This window comes from Balaenoptera musculus, chromosome 18 (assembly GCF_009873245.2).
Source record: "Balaenoptera musculus isolate JJ_BM4_2016_0621 chromosome 18, mBalMus1.pri.v3, whole genome shotgun sequence".
Taxonomy (NCBI): Eukaryota; Metazoa; Chordata; class Mammalia; order Artiodactyla; family Balaenopteridae; genus Balaenoptera; species Balaenoptera musculus.
The window spans coordinates 30142187-30159626 of NC_045802.1; positions in this window are offsets into that span (position 1 = coordinate 30142187).

Below are 17440 nucleotides of genomic sequence, written 5' to 3' on the forward strand. Positions count from 1 at the left end.
GCAACACAGTCTGCTTCTGCTGATGTTCTTGACAATGTGTCTCCTAATGCCCTAAAAACAATTTCTCTAGTCCTGGCTGTTACTTCGCACTTTCAGGCTTGAACAATTGGCCTACTGAAATATTCAAGTACCACGCTGAGGAAAATCCATTTCCACCCATCGCAAAGAGATAGCAAGACAAATCTGCAGTGAGGACAGAAAAACAAAGCAAATTATTGACAGTCACGGTTGTCCTGGTTTCTTGAGGAAAAACAGAAAAATGTTAACTTTTTAAAGAAATTATCAACTCTGTTCATAGGTAAAATTGTTCTAGGAAAATAATTTAAGGTATTAAAAGAAAGAAAGGGATTATAGAAAAGTCAAAAAAAGTATTACAAAGATGAAACAGGTAAAAATTTAATTTAACTCTAGCTTAAGTAGTAATTCACTTGTTAAAATTATGGAGGTCAATGACAGGAAAGCCTTTGAAGATATTTTGCTTGCTCCTTGGGAACTTTCAGGTGAGCCCCTATAACAGATTAAAATTTTTCTCTAGACAGGTGTCATATGACTTGAGTCAGGGACCTTTCCTCACTCCACCAAGATAAATTCTTCCACAGATCAATATCAGAATCAAGATGTACAGTGTGTCTCTTGCTAGTGAGGATTAGCAGTTCATGAAATAATTTTCCTGGGGAAATGCTTATACCCACCATCTTTAATCTTTTAAACCTAGTTTAGACAAAACTCTTAATCTAACATAGGAAAATACACTTCCTGATCAGGTGTGAGCTCTGTGAACCTGTGTCTTTCCTTTTAAAAGGCTGTATGGTTGCATATAAATAAGTCTTGATAAATGATTCTTGGATCTTGATAGAAGTAGATAAAATCAAAGGCATAGTGGAAGGAAACAAATATATCTTATCTCTGTACATCAATTTATATTTACCATCACATATTAGCAATAGTAAAACTACTTAATCAAAAGTTTTGAGTTGAATAGAACTCTTCTATATAAGTACTTTCACTCATAATTAAGAAAAGGGCTCAAATCTGCTATCAACATATCTAATTGATATGCTTATATAAATGAGCCTCAAGACAGAATGAAAATGTGCTCAATTACTTGGAACAAATACCTCAGTACAAAAGAAAAGTAGAAAACATTCTATAACTAAATAGATTTTAGAATATGTAAAATGAAATCCCAGAGAAATTAAATAAAGCCAGAAAGCAGTGAGAAATGTTAATTCTCAACAGAAACAGCAAGAGACACAAATACACAGAAGCTTGTACTAGAGTTTTAATAATATTAAATGTTTATTAAACTTTTTAATTTTAGTTATACTTCAGAAAGTATAACTGAGCAGTTTATGAAAATAGAGAAACTTCATTACACAAGTAAAATTGTTAATGAATCTTAAAAGCTTATCTGGCAGAACATCTGATAAGAGGAGAGTTTACTCACTCATGAGAAAATAAATTGATGAGTGAAACTTGATATATATAAAAGAATAACCTGGTTTTGCTTAAGTCTGCCCTTCCCTTAGAACAGTGCCTATTTTAAAAAGAATCACACTGATTTCCAGATTATGGAATCTAGAAATCAAAAAATATTTATTTTTCAAACAGTGTAAAAGTTCTTGATTTATTTTTTAAATTATGAATATGGCAGTAAAGAAAAACATTATTACTTTGATGCGGGTGGAAATCTGTATAGGGTAGCCATTGATAAAATATGGTAAGTTAGCTCTTATTTATGTAATTATTGCTAATACTTCATGTCAGTTCTTTAATTTTCTTTCCAATATGGATAGACTGTTTGTGTGTACTGTATTTGTATTTCATATGTTGTTGAATATAAAGTTTTCCAAATCATTTTTTTCACTTAACAATAATGTATCATACAAATATTCTTATATCATTATATAGTTAGAAAAAATAGTTTTGGTGATGATGTAATATCTCAACCATCATTTACTATGTTCACTGTGTTACATACCTACATAATTATATGTTGCTGAATCTCAGGAGACATGCAATTTTTACATATATCACTGAGTTTTTCTTTAAGTCAGTTTCCTGGTTATAGGATCAGATTACAGATAAAAATTTATATTCTTCTTCCTACTCCATATAAACAGATATATAAATGTTTTTTTTTAATTTTTTTAAAATGTTTCTTAATTAGATAAACATAAATAGAATCTACCTTAAGCTACTAGTGAACTTCACCATTCTGACAGTATACTTACTGCCATCTCTTTTCTTTCTTTCTTCTCTTTTTTTGGGGAAGAGGAGGAAATTAACCAGTCCTACACATTGCCTTGTTTTGATAATAGGTGTGACATATATATTTTTGCATTGCATACGATTTCAAATTATCAAGTGATCCATCCAAGTTGTTGCTGATTTTAACTGAACAACACAGTCCTATCGAGTTGAAAATAAAAGTTCTCTTTCACTTGATCTCCCATTCCCCAGCTTGTGAAATATCTAATACTGCTTGTTGCATATTATTCTAGCAATGTAGAAATTTCACCTTTATATGTATATTTAGATTTATAGGATTATGTAAATATTATGTATATTTTAGAACATTATATATATAATACATAATTAAATAAAATCCAGAAATAAAAATATATGTACATGATTACCTTTAAGTATTATATAATAAATGCACAATGATCTATGACCTGTTTCTTTCCAAATTAATAATATCTTAGTAACATTGTTCAATTTAGCATATATTGACTTGCTTCATACTTTATTAGCTATGTAGTAATCCATTTTTGGAAATAGCAAATATAAATGCAGGTGTTATGGGTTGAGTTGTGTTCCCCCAAAAGATAAAGAAGTCTTAACCACCAATACTTCAGAATGTGAACCTATTTGGAACTAGGGCCATTGTAGATATAATTGGTTAAGATGAGGTCATACTGGAGTAAGATAGGCTCCTATTTCAACATGACTGGCGTCCTTACAGGAAGAGGAAATATGATGTGAAGAGAAACACACAGGGGAACATCATGTGACAACAGAGGCAGAGACTGCAGCTCTCCAACTGCAAGTCAAGAGTGTCAAGGAATGGCAGCCATGGTGAGAAGCTGGGAAAACAGAAGGGAGGATACTCCTTAACAGCTTCGGAGGGAACACAGCCCTGCTAATGGACTTGAATTTGGACTTCTAGCCTTCAGAACTGTGAGATAATGAATCTCTGTTGGTTTAAGCCATGCAGTCTGTGGTATTTTGTTATGGTAGCCCTAGGAAACTAAGACTACAGATTTGGAGTTTTTTGTTTGTTTGTTTTATTTTGCTATTGTGTTCTCTGTGTGTGTGTGTGTTTCTATATATGAGGAACTATTTTCATAGGATGGAATTCTTAAGTAGAATTGCATTGTTTTAGCAATGCCATCCAAACATACTGCCCCAATTTAGTATTGCACAATAAGTATATAACATTCTTTTTCCTCCAATATTGTACAGTCAAGGTAGGGTGGATTAATATTTAAATTTAGGAAAAAGAACTACTTTGGTATTACATTAATTGACATTTTTCTGCTCATTGGTAAAGTTGTATATTACATTACATGATTATTAGCCCTTTATGTTTCTCCTGTTGTGGACCCCATATTGAAATATATTTCTGCCATTGTCTGATCGATTTATTTGCCCCACCATGTTTCACGAATTTATATATGGTGTATATTATATATCTTATCGGCTATATACACTACAATTAATTTTCCTTTGATTCACTGGAATTAATAGTACTTGAAATACCTATGACTGCTTTCCCTTTAAAATGGTAGAATTGAGTAGTGGCATCAGAGGTGATATGGCCCCCAAAGCACAAGGTATTTTGGGTATAGCTTTTTACAAAACAAATTTCTGGATCTCTGTTCTACATGGTATTCAGAATATTTATGAGTGGTCAAAATATGATTGTATTGGCACAAAAAATACACAATCTAGAACAGAACCTGTATTATAGAATTTAAAATAAACATATATTGCATACATTTAATTAATTAAATGTATTAAATGAGTAAGGAGTAAGGATTAGTATTGATCAGAATAAGGATTTATCTTAATAAAAGATTAAATTGCCTCAAGAAGGTAAAGTGGTAACTTGATTTAAAACAAACAAACAAACAAAAAAACAAAAACTCCTTTGTAGGTCTATGAGAACTTATGGGGAAGGACAAATGAGAAAAAAAGAGATGGACCTATATGGAGATCGGATTATTTAAGTAACACAAAAGAAAAGAGACATTTCACAGAGATTACCTCCTTTAAAAATGTTAAATATATTTATCAAAGCTGTACTGCAAAAAATACACAAATAATTTCCCCAGTAATGCTTGTATCATTTTATGGCAATGCCAATATAATAAAAAAGTCCTAATCATGAAGTAAATATTAATGTGCAGCTTGGCAGCACTGAAAAAATCGAGGATGTGATAGCAACATGTGGTCTTGCAGATAAGAACTTTGCCATGAAGGAAAAACATACTTTAGTTAAAACAATTTTCTTGAGTTTGCATCCTCAAGATCTGCATCCTTGAATCTGCTTCTGCTCATCTATTTCTTCTCTTGTTCTCTGATAATGGCAGTATAATCATATTAAATACTGCCATATAGTTTTAATTGTTCTATCTGCTTGCAACTCTCTAAGATAAACAATAAACAAAAACAAGATTCAGAAATGAGTTATCCCTGCCTGGTAAAATGTGATTGCTTAATCTTCTCAAAGTATAATGCTGTGAAATTTATTTCCCGTTACATACCATCATCCTACCACCACCACCACCACCACCACCACACACACTACCTCTTCTGATAGAGTAGAGAATTAGATAAGGGAGAAAAAATGTTGCTGTGAGTGTGTGTAGAAATATGTGACAGAGACAATATTCCAAATCAGGGAGTAAAACAGATTATTTAACAAATTGCTGATTAAAAAGAATTCCAAGTCGAGAAACTAATCAAAGAAAAATGGGGTTAAGATGACCATTTTTCTTCTTTATTCACCTCTTAATATAAAAAAGTAATTAATGAAAAATTACTGATAATTAACAAATAAATTTTTAATGTAAAACAAGCCTGAATTCCTGGGATAAACTTCATCAGTTCATGATTTTTATTTTTATTTTTTTTAATATTGGTAAGTTTGCATATATTTTCTTAAGTGCTTTTGTTTTCTTAATGTCTTTCATTTTTGTATCTGGGTAATTCTGGTCTAATAAAATTTGTTGATAACTGTTACTTTCATGTTTTGAAAGAGTTTGTTTAGGATTGATATTATTTATTCCTTCATGATGGACTCAATTACAAGTGAAAACTTGTGGACCTATACCTTTTTTTGTGTAAAATCTTTAGTAAAATGAATTTCTTTATATATTTCTCATAGCTTCTGAGACCATAATTCCTTTAAATTATTGAGCACATTACTAGTAACTTTTTAAAGACCCTACCTGTCAATTTCAATAATTGTCTCTTTTTTATTATCTTTATATAATTAATTTTTCTTGTTTATGGGTAATATTTTCCTGTTTCTTTGCATGTTTAGAAATTTATAATTAAATGCTGAACGTGGAAAATGATATTGTTTTTGAAAATGATACATTTTTGAATGTCTGCTTTCACTATTATTTTTTAAAGGGTGTTGCTTTTATTTGTCAAATATCTAAGTACATGTTGGAGTAGCTTGTTTTATATGAGACATATTTTTATACTATGTTGGGCCAGAACTAGATTTCTCTTTACTCAAGTGCTAATTTCTACTACAATGTGTGATAATTCTGGCATCCTTAAGAAATAATCTTGGTGTTCAATGATATATCAATACTAAGACTGGTTAGGGCTCAAATGTCTCCATATCCTGTGTAAGCTATGGGAGCGGTTCTGCATCCAAGTGCCAAATAGTTTCTGTGTCAAGTTTATGAAGCCTCATACTATGCATTAGTATTTTATTCAGTAATAGACCTAAAGGAACCTCTATGTTGTTTTCTAGAATTCTTTCTCTGTTTTGCCTTTGAATAAGGCAATACATTGTCCTACAAATTTCAGCTGCTTCTACTTCCCCAAACTCCTACACTTGTTGTGTTAACTCAGCCAAACTGACATGCTTTTTAGCTTATCTCATTTATTTATGTTTCCTTGAGGGTTATATTTTTGCACTGCCTGTATTCCAATGGCTTAAAAGAGTTGTTTTGAATATTTTGTCCATTTATCTAGCTTTTTAAGGTAGGAGGATACATCTGGTACGTCTTAAACCAGTAAGTCCAGGAGCAGAAATCACCTTTAGCAATGCCTGGGCATTTGAAGAACTACTTAAAATTTTTATTTACATATTCAATTATTATATTGGATAGTATTTTAAATGATTCTTCTAAATTTTTGTTGCCTTTTCTACAAAACAAATTAGGTATCTTTAAATAAACATTTCATTAATAGAATGTCAAAAGGTTATGTTTTAATGCTTCTATTGACTTAATAACAAACCTAGCAAAGAAGAATAATCAAAGGGTATGCCTAAAATGAAATAACTGAATAAGTTAAGTTCTGAACATTCAAATTGTATAAAACTTTACTTTTGAAATTCTATAATTGCCTTTTGAAATAACTCAAAATCTGGAAAGAACATTTTGGTGAGCTCTAATTTGAATCTTAAAAGTATGTTTTCTGTCTTGAATGAAATATAATTGAAGAGGTCTATGATTCTGTGGCATCTAAATGTGACAATATATTTAGGCTAACTATGAGTAGATACAATTTATTTGATAAGTTTGTCTTGCAAATATATTTGTAAAAAATGATTAGAAGCAAAAGTGTACTATTTATCAAAAGAATTAACTCAAAATATTTAAACATTGAATATGAATTTATGTATGTATATATATATATATATATATATATATATATATATATATATGTAAGAATATTTTATCCAGAGCTACAAAATACCTCAGCACCTGTATAGACAGATTTTTGTTAAATAAAAATATTTTTGTTTTATAAAAATATATAAACAAGTGTCAAAAACTTCAACCTTTTAAAAGACAAATTTGAAGAAAGCATTAGACAAATGTTGGGGAAAGTAAGATATTATTAAAAAAACATTTTCAGGAAAATAACAATGGCATAGAATTAGGGACAGATACTGCTATAAAGTGAATAGACTGTAAAGATGTTCTGAGAACAGTTAAGCTAAGTACAATTTCTACTGAGTGCTTTTTATTGAGTTCTAATTAATACATAATAACAATTTTAACTATTAAAAGTATAGAGCTTGATGAGTTTTATGAATGCATATATCCAGGTAACCATTAGCCATATGAAAATATGCAATACTTCCAGCATATCATAAAATTTTCTTTTCTTCTTTCCATGCAATAGCAACACTAGTTGTTATCAGCTTAATATAGACTGCTATAACTAAAATACAAATTATATAAACCTCATGGTAACAGCAAAGAAATTACCTATAGAAGATACCACCAAAGATAAGGAATCAAACTGTATCACTATAAAAATATCAATGAATCACAAAAGAAGACAGCAAGAGAGGAAGAGGGATAAAAGACTGGCAACACAGACAGAAAACAATGAACAAAATGGCAATAGAAAGTTCTTCTCTATCAGTAATTATGTTAAACTTAAATGAATTAAACTTCTCAGTCAAAGACATAGAGAGGCTAAATGAATAGAAAAACAAGACCCAAGAGATTAACTTTAGATTTAAGGATACATATAGTCTCTTGACTCTGAAAGTGAAGAAATGGGAAAATAATCTATGCAAATAGCAACCTGAAGAAAGCAAAGGTAACCATACTGATATCAGACATAATAGACTTTAAGTCAAAAATTGTCATAAGATGCAAATACGGACATTATATATAATGATAATAGGATCAACTCACCAAGAAGATATAACAATTCTAAATATATATACACCTAACATAAGAGCAGTTAAATAATAAAGCAAATATTGACAGAACAGAAAGGAGAAATAGACAGTAGTACAGTAATAAAAGGAGATTTTGTTACTATACTTTCAATAATAGATAGAACATTCAGAGAGAAAGTCAGTAAGAAAAAAGTGAACTTGAAACAACACTATAGACCAAATGGACCTAGCAGACGTATACATAACATAGCATTGCATCCAAAAGCAGCAAAATATACATCTTCTTAAGTGCACAAGAAACATTCTCCAGGATAGATCACTTATTAGGACACAAAACAAATCAATAAATTTAAGAAGATGGAAATCATGCCAAATATATTTTCTAACCACAATGGAATGAAATTAGAAATCAATAAGAGAAGGAGAACTGAAAAATTCACAAATATGTGGAAATTAAACACCACACTCTTGAAAAACAAATGAGTCAAAGAACAAATTAAAATGTAATTTAGAAAATATACTGAGACAAACAAACATGGAAGCACAATGTACCAAAACTCATGGGATATAGCTGAAGCAACTCTAAGAGGGAATTTCAAAGATAAAAATATCTGCATTATAAATATATATATAATAGACATATGACTTTACACCTCAGGGAGCTAGAAAAAATATATGTCAAAATTTGGCCAAAAGAAGGGAATAATAAAGATTAGAGCAGAAATAAATGAAATGTATACTAGGAAAACAATAGAAAAAAATGACGGAAACAAAGCACTGTTGTTTTTTTTGTTTGTTTGTTTTGTTTTAGTGAAACAAATATTTATTAGGAGGAAAAAGAGTACATGTGAAGAGGCACACACAGCCTGGCTCAGAGAAAAAGTCATACCCTCATAGTAGTTTTAATCACTTACATGGGGCATTTCTTCTGGGTTTCCTTTGGACAATCATCTTGCTTTGCCTGGCTCTGAGTCTGTATTTGGTTTATCTCAGGGTCCTCCCTTGTGTGCATGCATATCTCTTAGCCAAGATGGATTCTAGCAAAGAGGCCTATGGGTAGGTTGACATCACTCCTTTTTGACCTCTAAGGAGCATTTCTGTACATGTACAGTCGGGAAGGTCTCCTTGACTTCGAGAATGAGGAATATGTGGTTTCTTTTATCTGAGCAGGGCCTAACTTCTCCTATTATCCTCCTGCTACTGTCTTCATCCTGGAGTATCTGTCCACAGGGGACAAACTCCAGCTGCTCAGCCTGGGGCCCATCTAACTCCTGCCTCATTATCATTTGGTTGATTGAAGTAAGACTTTGCACCAGTCCTGGGCAAAGTCCTGCTGGCCCTCGGATTCCTTCCTCACTCTTCTCCTACATGCTCTGAGCCATAGAGGGACTTCACTGTGAAAGACATTTTCCCAGGTTCTTTTTTTTTTTTTTTTTCACACACACACACTGTATTTTATTTTTACAAGAGATAAATAAACTGACACCAAGCATTGTAAATGGATGACCACAACAAAAGCAACAATGATTGCAATTACCAAACACGAAACACACTCATACTATGTCATAATATTGACATTCAGTCCAGTAATCCTCCCCTGTAACAGATCCTTTACTTTGCAGTGAAAATTGATTTGCATATTTTTTGCCTCTGAGTCCTCGTGGGATTTTTTTTTTTTTATTCAAACAGAAAGTCATAAAAATTATAATCATCCTCATCAGTTCACTCAGTCCCATGTAATTAATGTTTTTTTTTCATCTTGATCTTTTGTTAGCACTTTTATGAATTCATCAGTTTTCCATTAGAGTTCTGATAATGCTTATTCATTCAGTTCAGCAGTATAGTCAGTTACAAGAAACCTGTACTTGTCAGAGTCTTTTCCATGAATTCCTTGAAGATGAAACCCTTTTATAGGAACATTTTTGCAAAAGCATCACAGTACACACAGGACTCTCTGTAAATGGCAAAAGACTTAAAAATGACCATGGTTAAAGATTTGATGAAATTTCATAATAATGCAATTGACAAGGAAATTTAGTTATTTCTGAGATATACATTTTAAAGTAATAACTAGAATTATGACATAACATTATACCAGAACATATAAGATTTTTAGAAATTTCATGTAATGTCTGAAACATTTATATTAACATATTTCCATATAAATAACCCAAAGAAAGTTTAGTATTAGTTGTTTTTGTTTATTTGTTTTTTAAATACTGCAGGTTCTTATTTGTCATCAATTTTATACACATCAGTGTATACATGTCAATCCCAATCACTCAATTCAGCACACCACCATCAACACCCCACCGTGGTTTTCCCCCCTTGGTGTCCATACGTTTGTTCTCTATATATGTGTCTCAATTTCTGCCCTGCAAACTGGTTCATCTGTACCATTTTTCTAGGTTCCACATACATGTGTTAATATACGATATTTGTTTTTCTCTTTCTGACATACTTCACTCTGTATGACAGTCTCTAGATCCATCCACATCTCAACAAATGACTCAATTTCATTTCTTTTTATGGCTGAGTAATATTCCATTGTATATATGTACCACAACTTCTTTATCCATTTGTCTGTCGATGGGTATTTAGGTTGCTTCCATGCCTGGCTATTGTAAATAGTGTTGCAATGAACATTGAGGTGCATGTGCCTTTTTGAATTCTGGTTTTCTCTGGGTATATGCCCAGTAGTGGGATTGCTGGGTCATATGGTAATTCTATTTTTAGTTTTTTAAGGAACATCCATATTGTTCTCCATAGTGGCTGTATCAATTTACATTCCCACCAACAGTGCAAGAGGGTTCCCTTTTCTCCACACCCTCTCCAGCATTTGTTGTTTGTAGAATTTCTGATGATGTCCATTCTAACTGATGTGAGGTGACAGCTCATTGTAGTTTTGATTTGCATTTCTCTAATAATTAGTGATGTTGAGCAGCTTTTCATGTGCTTCTTGGCCATCTGTATGTCTTCTTTGGAGAAATGTCTATTTAGGTCTTCTGACCATTTTTGGATTGGGTTGTTTGTTTCTATAATATTGAGTTGCATGAGCTGTTTATATATTTTGGAGATTAATCCTTTGTCCATTGATTCATTTGCAAATATTTTCTCCCAATCTGAGAGTTGTCTTTTCATCTGTTTACGGTTTCCTTTGCTGTGAAAAAAGCTTTTAAGTTTCATTAGGTCCCATTTGTTTATTTTTGTTTTTATTTCCATTACTCTAAAAGGTGGATCAAAAAAGATCTTGCTGTGATTTATATCAAAGGGTGTTCTTCCTATGTTTTCCTCTAAGAGTTTTATAGTGTCCGGTCTTACATTTAGGTCTCAAATCCATTTTGAGTTTATTTTTGTGTATGGTGTTAGGGAGTGTTCTAATTTCATTCTTTTACATGTAGCTGTCCAGTTTTCCCAGCACCACTTATTGAAGAGACTGTCTTTTCTCCATTGTATATCTTTGCCTCCTTTGTCATAGATTAGTTGACCATAGGTGCGTTGGTTTGTCTCTGGGCTTTCTATCTTGTTCCATTGATCTATGCTTCTGTTTTTGTGCCAGTACCATATTGTCTTGATTACTGTAGCTTTGTAGTATAGTCTGAAGTCAGGGAGTCTGAATCCTCCAGCTCCGTTTTTTACCCTCAAGACTGCTTTGGCTATTCGGGGTCTTTTGTGTCTCCATACAAATTTTAAGATGATTTGTTCTAGTTCTGTAAAAAATGCCATTGGTAATTTGATAGGGATTTCATTGAATCTGTAGATTGCTTTGGGTAGTATAGTCATTTTCACAATATTGCTTCTTCCAATCCAAGAACATGGTATATCTCTCCAACAGTTTGTATCAACTTTAATTTCTTTCATCAGTGTCTTATAGTTTTCTGCATAGAGGTCTTTTGTCTCCCTAGGTATGTTTATTCCTAGGTATTTTATTCTTTTTGCTGCAGTGGTAAATGGGAGTGTTTCCATAATTTCTCTTTCAGATTTTTCATCATTAGTGTATAAGAATGCAAGAGATTTCTGTGCATTCATTTTGTATCCTGCAAGTTTACCAAATCCATTGATTATCTCTAGTAGTTTTCTGCTGGCATTTTTAGGATTCTCTATGTATAGTATCACGTCATGTGCAAATAGTGACAGTTTTACTTCTTTTCCAATCTGTATTTCTTTTATTTCTTTTTCTTCTCTGATTGCCATAGCTAGGACTTCCAAAACTATGTTGAATAATAATGGTGAGAGTGGACATCCTTCTTTTGTTCCTGATCTTAGAGTAAATGCTTTCTGTTTTTCACCATTGAGAATGATGTTTGCTGTGGGTTTGTCATATATGGCCTTTATTATGTTGAGGTAGGTTCCGTCTGTGCCCACCTTCTGGAGAGTTTTTATCATAAATGGGTGTTGAATTTTGTCGAAAGCGTTCTCTGCATCTATTGACATGATCATATGGTTTTTATTCTTCAGTTTGTTAATATGGGCTATCACATTGATTGATTTGCGTATATTGAAGAATCCTTGCATCCTTGGGATAAACCCCACTTGATCGTGGTGTATGATACTTTTAATGTGTTGTTGGATTCTGTTTGCTAGTATTTTGTTGAGGATTTTGGCATCTATATTCAACAGTGATATTGTTCTGTAATTTTCTTTTTTTTTGTAGTAGCTTTGTCTGCTTTTGCTACCAGGGTGATGGTGGCCTCATAAAATGAGTTTGAAAAGTGTTCTTTCCTCTGCAATTTTTTGGAAGAGTTTGAGAAGGATGAGTGTTAGTTCTTCTCTAAATGTTTGATAGAATTCACCTGTGAAGCCATCTGGTCATGGACATTTGTTTGTTGGAAGATTTTTAATCACAGTTTCAATTTCATTACTTGTGATTGGTCTGTTCATATTTTCTGTTTCTTCCTGGTTCAGCCTTGGAAGGTTATACCTTTCTAAGTATTTGTCCATTTCTTCCAGGTTGTCCAATTTATTGGCATAGAGTTGTTTGTAGTAGTCTCTTAGGATGCTTTGTATTTCTGCGGTGTCTGTTGTAACTTCTCCTTTTTCATTTATAATTTTATTGATTTGAGTCCTGTCCCTCTTTTTCTTGATGATTCTGGCTAATGGTTTATCAATTTTGTTTATCTTCTCAAAGAACCAGCTTTCACGTTTATTGATATTTGCTATTGTTTTCTTTGTTTCTATTTCATTTATTTCTGCTCTGATCTTTATGATTTCTTTCCTTCTGATAACTTTGGGTTTTGTTTGTTCCTCTCTCTCTAGTTCCTTTAGGTGTAAGGTTAAATTGTTTATTTGAGATGTTCCTTGTTTCTTAAGGTACACTTGTATAGCTATAAACTTCCTTCTTAGAACTGCTTTTGCTGCATCCCATAGATTTTGGATTGTTGTGTTTTCATTGTCATTTGTCTTTAGGTATTTTTTGATTTCCTCTTTGATTTCTTCAGTGATCTCTTGGTTATTTAATAACGTAGTGTTTAGCCTCCATGTGTTTGTGTTTTTTTCGTTTTTTTCCCCTGTAATTCATTTCTAATCTCATAGCATTGTGGTCAAAAAAGATGTTAGATATGATTTCAATTTTCTTAAATTTACTGAGGCTTGATTTGTGACACAAGATGTGGTCTATCCTGGAGAATGTTCTGTGTGCACTGGAGAAGAAAGTGTAATCTGCTATTTTTGGATGGAATGTCCTATAAATATCAATTAAATCTATCTGGTCTATTGTGTTATTTAAAGCTTCTGTTTTCTTATTTATTTTCATTTTGGATGATCTGTCCATTGCTGTAAGTGAGGTGTTAAAGTCCCCTACTATTACTGTATTGCTGTCGATTTCCTCTTTTATAGCTGTTAGCAGTTGCCTCACTTATTGAGGTGCTCCTATGTTGGGTGCATATATATTTATAATTGTTATGTCTTCTTCTTGGATTGATCCCTTGATCATTATGTAGTGTCCTTACTTGTCTCTTGTAACATTCTTTATTTTAAAGTCTATTTTATATGATATGAGTATAGCTACTCCAGCTTTCTTTTGATTTCCATTTGCACGGAATATCTTTTTCCATCCTCTCACTTTCAGTCTGTATGTGTCCCTAGGTCTGAAGTGGGTCTCTTGTAGATAGCATATATATGGGTCTTGTTTTTGTATCCATTCAGCAAGCCTGTGTCTTTTGGGTGGAGCATTTAATCCATTCATGTTTAAGGTAATTATCGATATGTATGTTCCTATGACCATTTTCTTAATTGTTTTGGGTTTGTTTTTGTAGGTCCTTTTCCTCTCTTCTGTTTCCCACTTAGAAAAGTTCCGTTAACATTTGTTGTAGAGCTGGTTTGGTGGTGCTGAATTCTCTTAGCTTTTGCTTGTCTGTAAACCTTTTGATTTCTCCATCAAATCTGAATCAGATCCTTGCTGGGTAGAGTAATCTTGGTTGTAGGTTCTTCCCTTTCATCCCTTTAAGTATATCATGCCACTCCCTTCTGGCTTGTAGAGTTTCTGCTGAGAAATCAGCTGTTAACCTTATGGGAGTTCCCTTGTATGTTATTTGTCATTTTCCCCTTGCTGCTTTCAATATTTTTTCTTTGTCTTTAATTTTTGCCAATTTTCTTACTATGTGTCTTGGCATGTTTCTCCTTGGGTTTATCCTGTATGGGACTCGCTGTGCTTCCTGGACTTGGGTAGCTATTTCTTTTCCCATGTTAGGGAACTTTTCGACTATAATATCTTCAAATATTTTCTCTGGTCCTTTCTCTCTCTCTTCTCCTTCTGGGACCCCTATAATGTGAATGTTGTTGCATTGAATGTTGTCCCAGAAGTCTCTTAGGCTGTCTTCATTTCTTTCTATTCTTTTTTCTTTAGTCTGTTCCGCAGTGGTGAATTCCACCATTCTGTCTTCCAGGTCACTTATCCGTTCTTCTGCCTCAGTTATTCTGCTATTGATTCCTTCTAGTGTAGTTTTCATTTGTTATTGTATTGTTCATCTCTGTTTTTTGTTCTTTAATTCTTCTCAGTCTTTGTTAACCATTTCTTGCATCTTCTCAATCTTTGCCTCCGTTCTTATTCTGAGGTCCTGGATCATCTTCACTATCATTATTATGAATTCTTTTTCTGGAAGGTTGCCTATCTCCACTTCATTTAGTTGTTTTTCTGCGGTTTTATCTTGTTCCTTCATCTGGTATATAACCCTTTGCCTTTTCACCTTGTCTATCTTCTGTGAATGTGGTTTTTGTTCCACAGGTTGCAGGATTGTAGTTCTTCTTGCTTCTGCTGTCTGCCCTCTGGTGGGTGAGGCTATCTAAGAGGCTTGATGGGAGGGACTGGTGGTGCATAGAGCTGACTGTTGCTCTGGTGGGCAGAGCTCAGTAAAACTTTAATCCACTTGACTGTTAATGGGTGAGGCTGAGTTCTCTCCCTGTTGGTGGTTTGACCTGAGGCAACCCAGCACTGGAGCCTACCTAGGCTCTTTGGTGGGGCAAATGACAGACTCTGGGAGGGCTCATGCCAAGGAGTACTTTCCAGAACTTCCATTGCCAGTGTCCTTGTCCCCATGGTGAAACAGAGCCACCTCCCACCTCTGCTGGAGACCCTCCAACACGAGCAGGTAGGTCTGGTTCAGTCTCCCCCAGGGTCAGTGCTCCTTCCCCTGAGTCCCAATGCACACACTACTTTGTGTGTGCCCTCCAAGAGCTAAGCACTGGTTTTTGAGAACATAAACAAAATTGACAAAACTTTAGCTAGACTAAGAAAAAAGAGAAAGAGATAAAATTCAAATAAAGAAATTTAGAAATGAAAGTAGAGACATTACAACTGAAACCACAGAGTAAATAGGAGTAAATAGGACTACTATGAATAATTATATAAGAACAAATGGGATAACTTAAAAGAAATGAATAAATCCCTAGAAATATACAACATATAAATATTGAATTATGATGGAATAGAAAATATGAACAGACTAGTAACAAGTAGAAGACTGATTCAGTAATCAAAACCTACCAATAAAGAAAAGCCCGGGACCACATAGCTACATTGGTAAATTCTCCCAAACATTTAAATAATTTACACTAATCTTTCTCAAACTCTTCCAAAAACTGAAGAGGAGGGAACACTTCTGAACTCATTTTTTTTAAGCCAGCATTATCCTGATACCAAAGCCAGACAAAGACATTACAGGACCACTGCCCAAGTGACTGTCACACACCTGAGGCGACACCATGGGTGGACTCTGTGGGGCATGCCTCAGATTGCCTACTACCCATCCTCCAAGCCAGGTCTTCCCTGGATCCGGCAGCAACGGTAGGTAGATGGCAGGTTAGTTACTCCCAACAACTTGTGCAAAACTTTAAATTTCCCCTCACCTTTTCTTGGAATGACAGAAGTTTGGAGGATTTACTTCTAATTCTTATTTTAAAAATAAACAAAAGCCTAGCATAAAATGCCTAACACAAAGACTTTGATAAAGGCAGCTCTACATTCCAGTGCACATTATTTGTCAAAAGGGAAAAAGGTTTTCTCATTTTGAAATTCAACAAGACAGTCCTGGATGCTGTTACAAACTCTCAAGATGTATCCTTCAGGTGAACCTGCTATCAGAGTGACGGTACTTCCTCTTTCAGTAAAAATAAAAACGAAAGGGTCACCTGTTCTCCAGCCCTTTTATCCACCCCTGCATTTCCCCACCCCCACCCCCCCAATACAAATAAGAAACACTAGGAAAAAAAAAAGACATTACAGGACAAGAAAATCAGTAGCCCTGATGAACATAGATGCAAAGATTCCTGAACTACTAGCAAACCAAAGCCAACAGCCCAATAAAAGAATCATAATACAATGTGACCAGTGATATTTATACCTATGATTCAAGAACGGTTCAACATATGCAAATAACTAAGTGTGATACACTATATTAACAGAAGGAAGGATAAAAACTCTCAATGAATGAAATATAGAAGAAAAGAGGAGAAAAGTTTTATGATATTGGTCTTGGCAATGATATCTTGAGTATGACACCAAGAACACAGCAACAAAAGTAAAAATAGATAAGTGGAACTATATCAAACTAAAATCCTTCTGCAAAGGAACCAATCAACAGTGTTAGTCAATGTTTTATAAATTCCTTTAGAATTAATAATAGCAATGCTGAAAAATTAATAGCCTTTTTATGAAAGTGTTTTATATATATACATATAGATATAGATATATAGATAAAGAAAACCTCCTCCAGACAGTAGATAAAATGACCTATCACTGACAGCTTATTAAAGAGTCAGAGATTACTAGTAATTTGCTCTTTGTCTCTTGATTTGTTTCATTATTTGGTTTTGACTATAATATTAATATTTTGACCTCTTTTCTTTCCTTACTCCCACTTTGATTTCTTTTATTCCATATATTTATTCAATTAGAAACAATATCAAGTTCCCAATATGTTCATCACACAAAGACATCATCCTGCCTCATTTCTTCCTTGTTTCAGAATCAGCATCTTATCCTGCATTTAACTGATAAACTCTGATAAGAGATAAAATATATTTTGTCAACATTAAATTTTATGTGCCTGG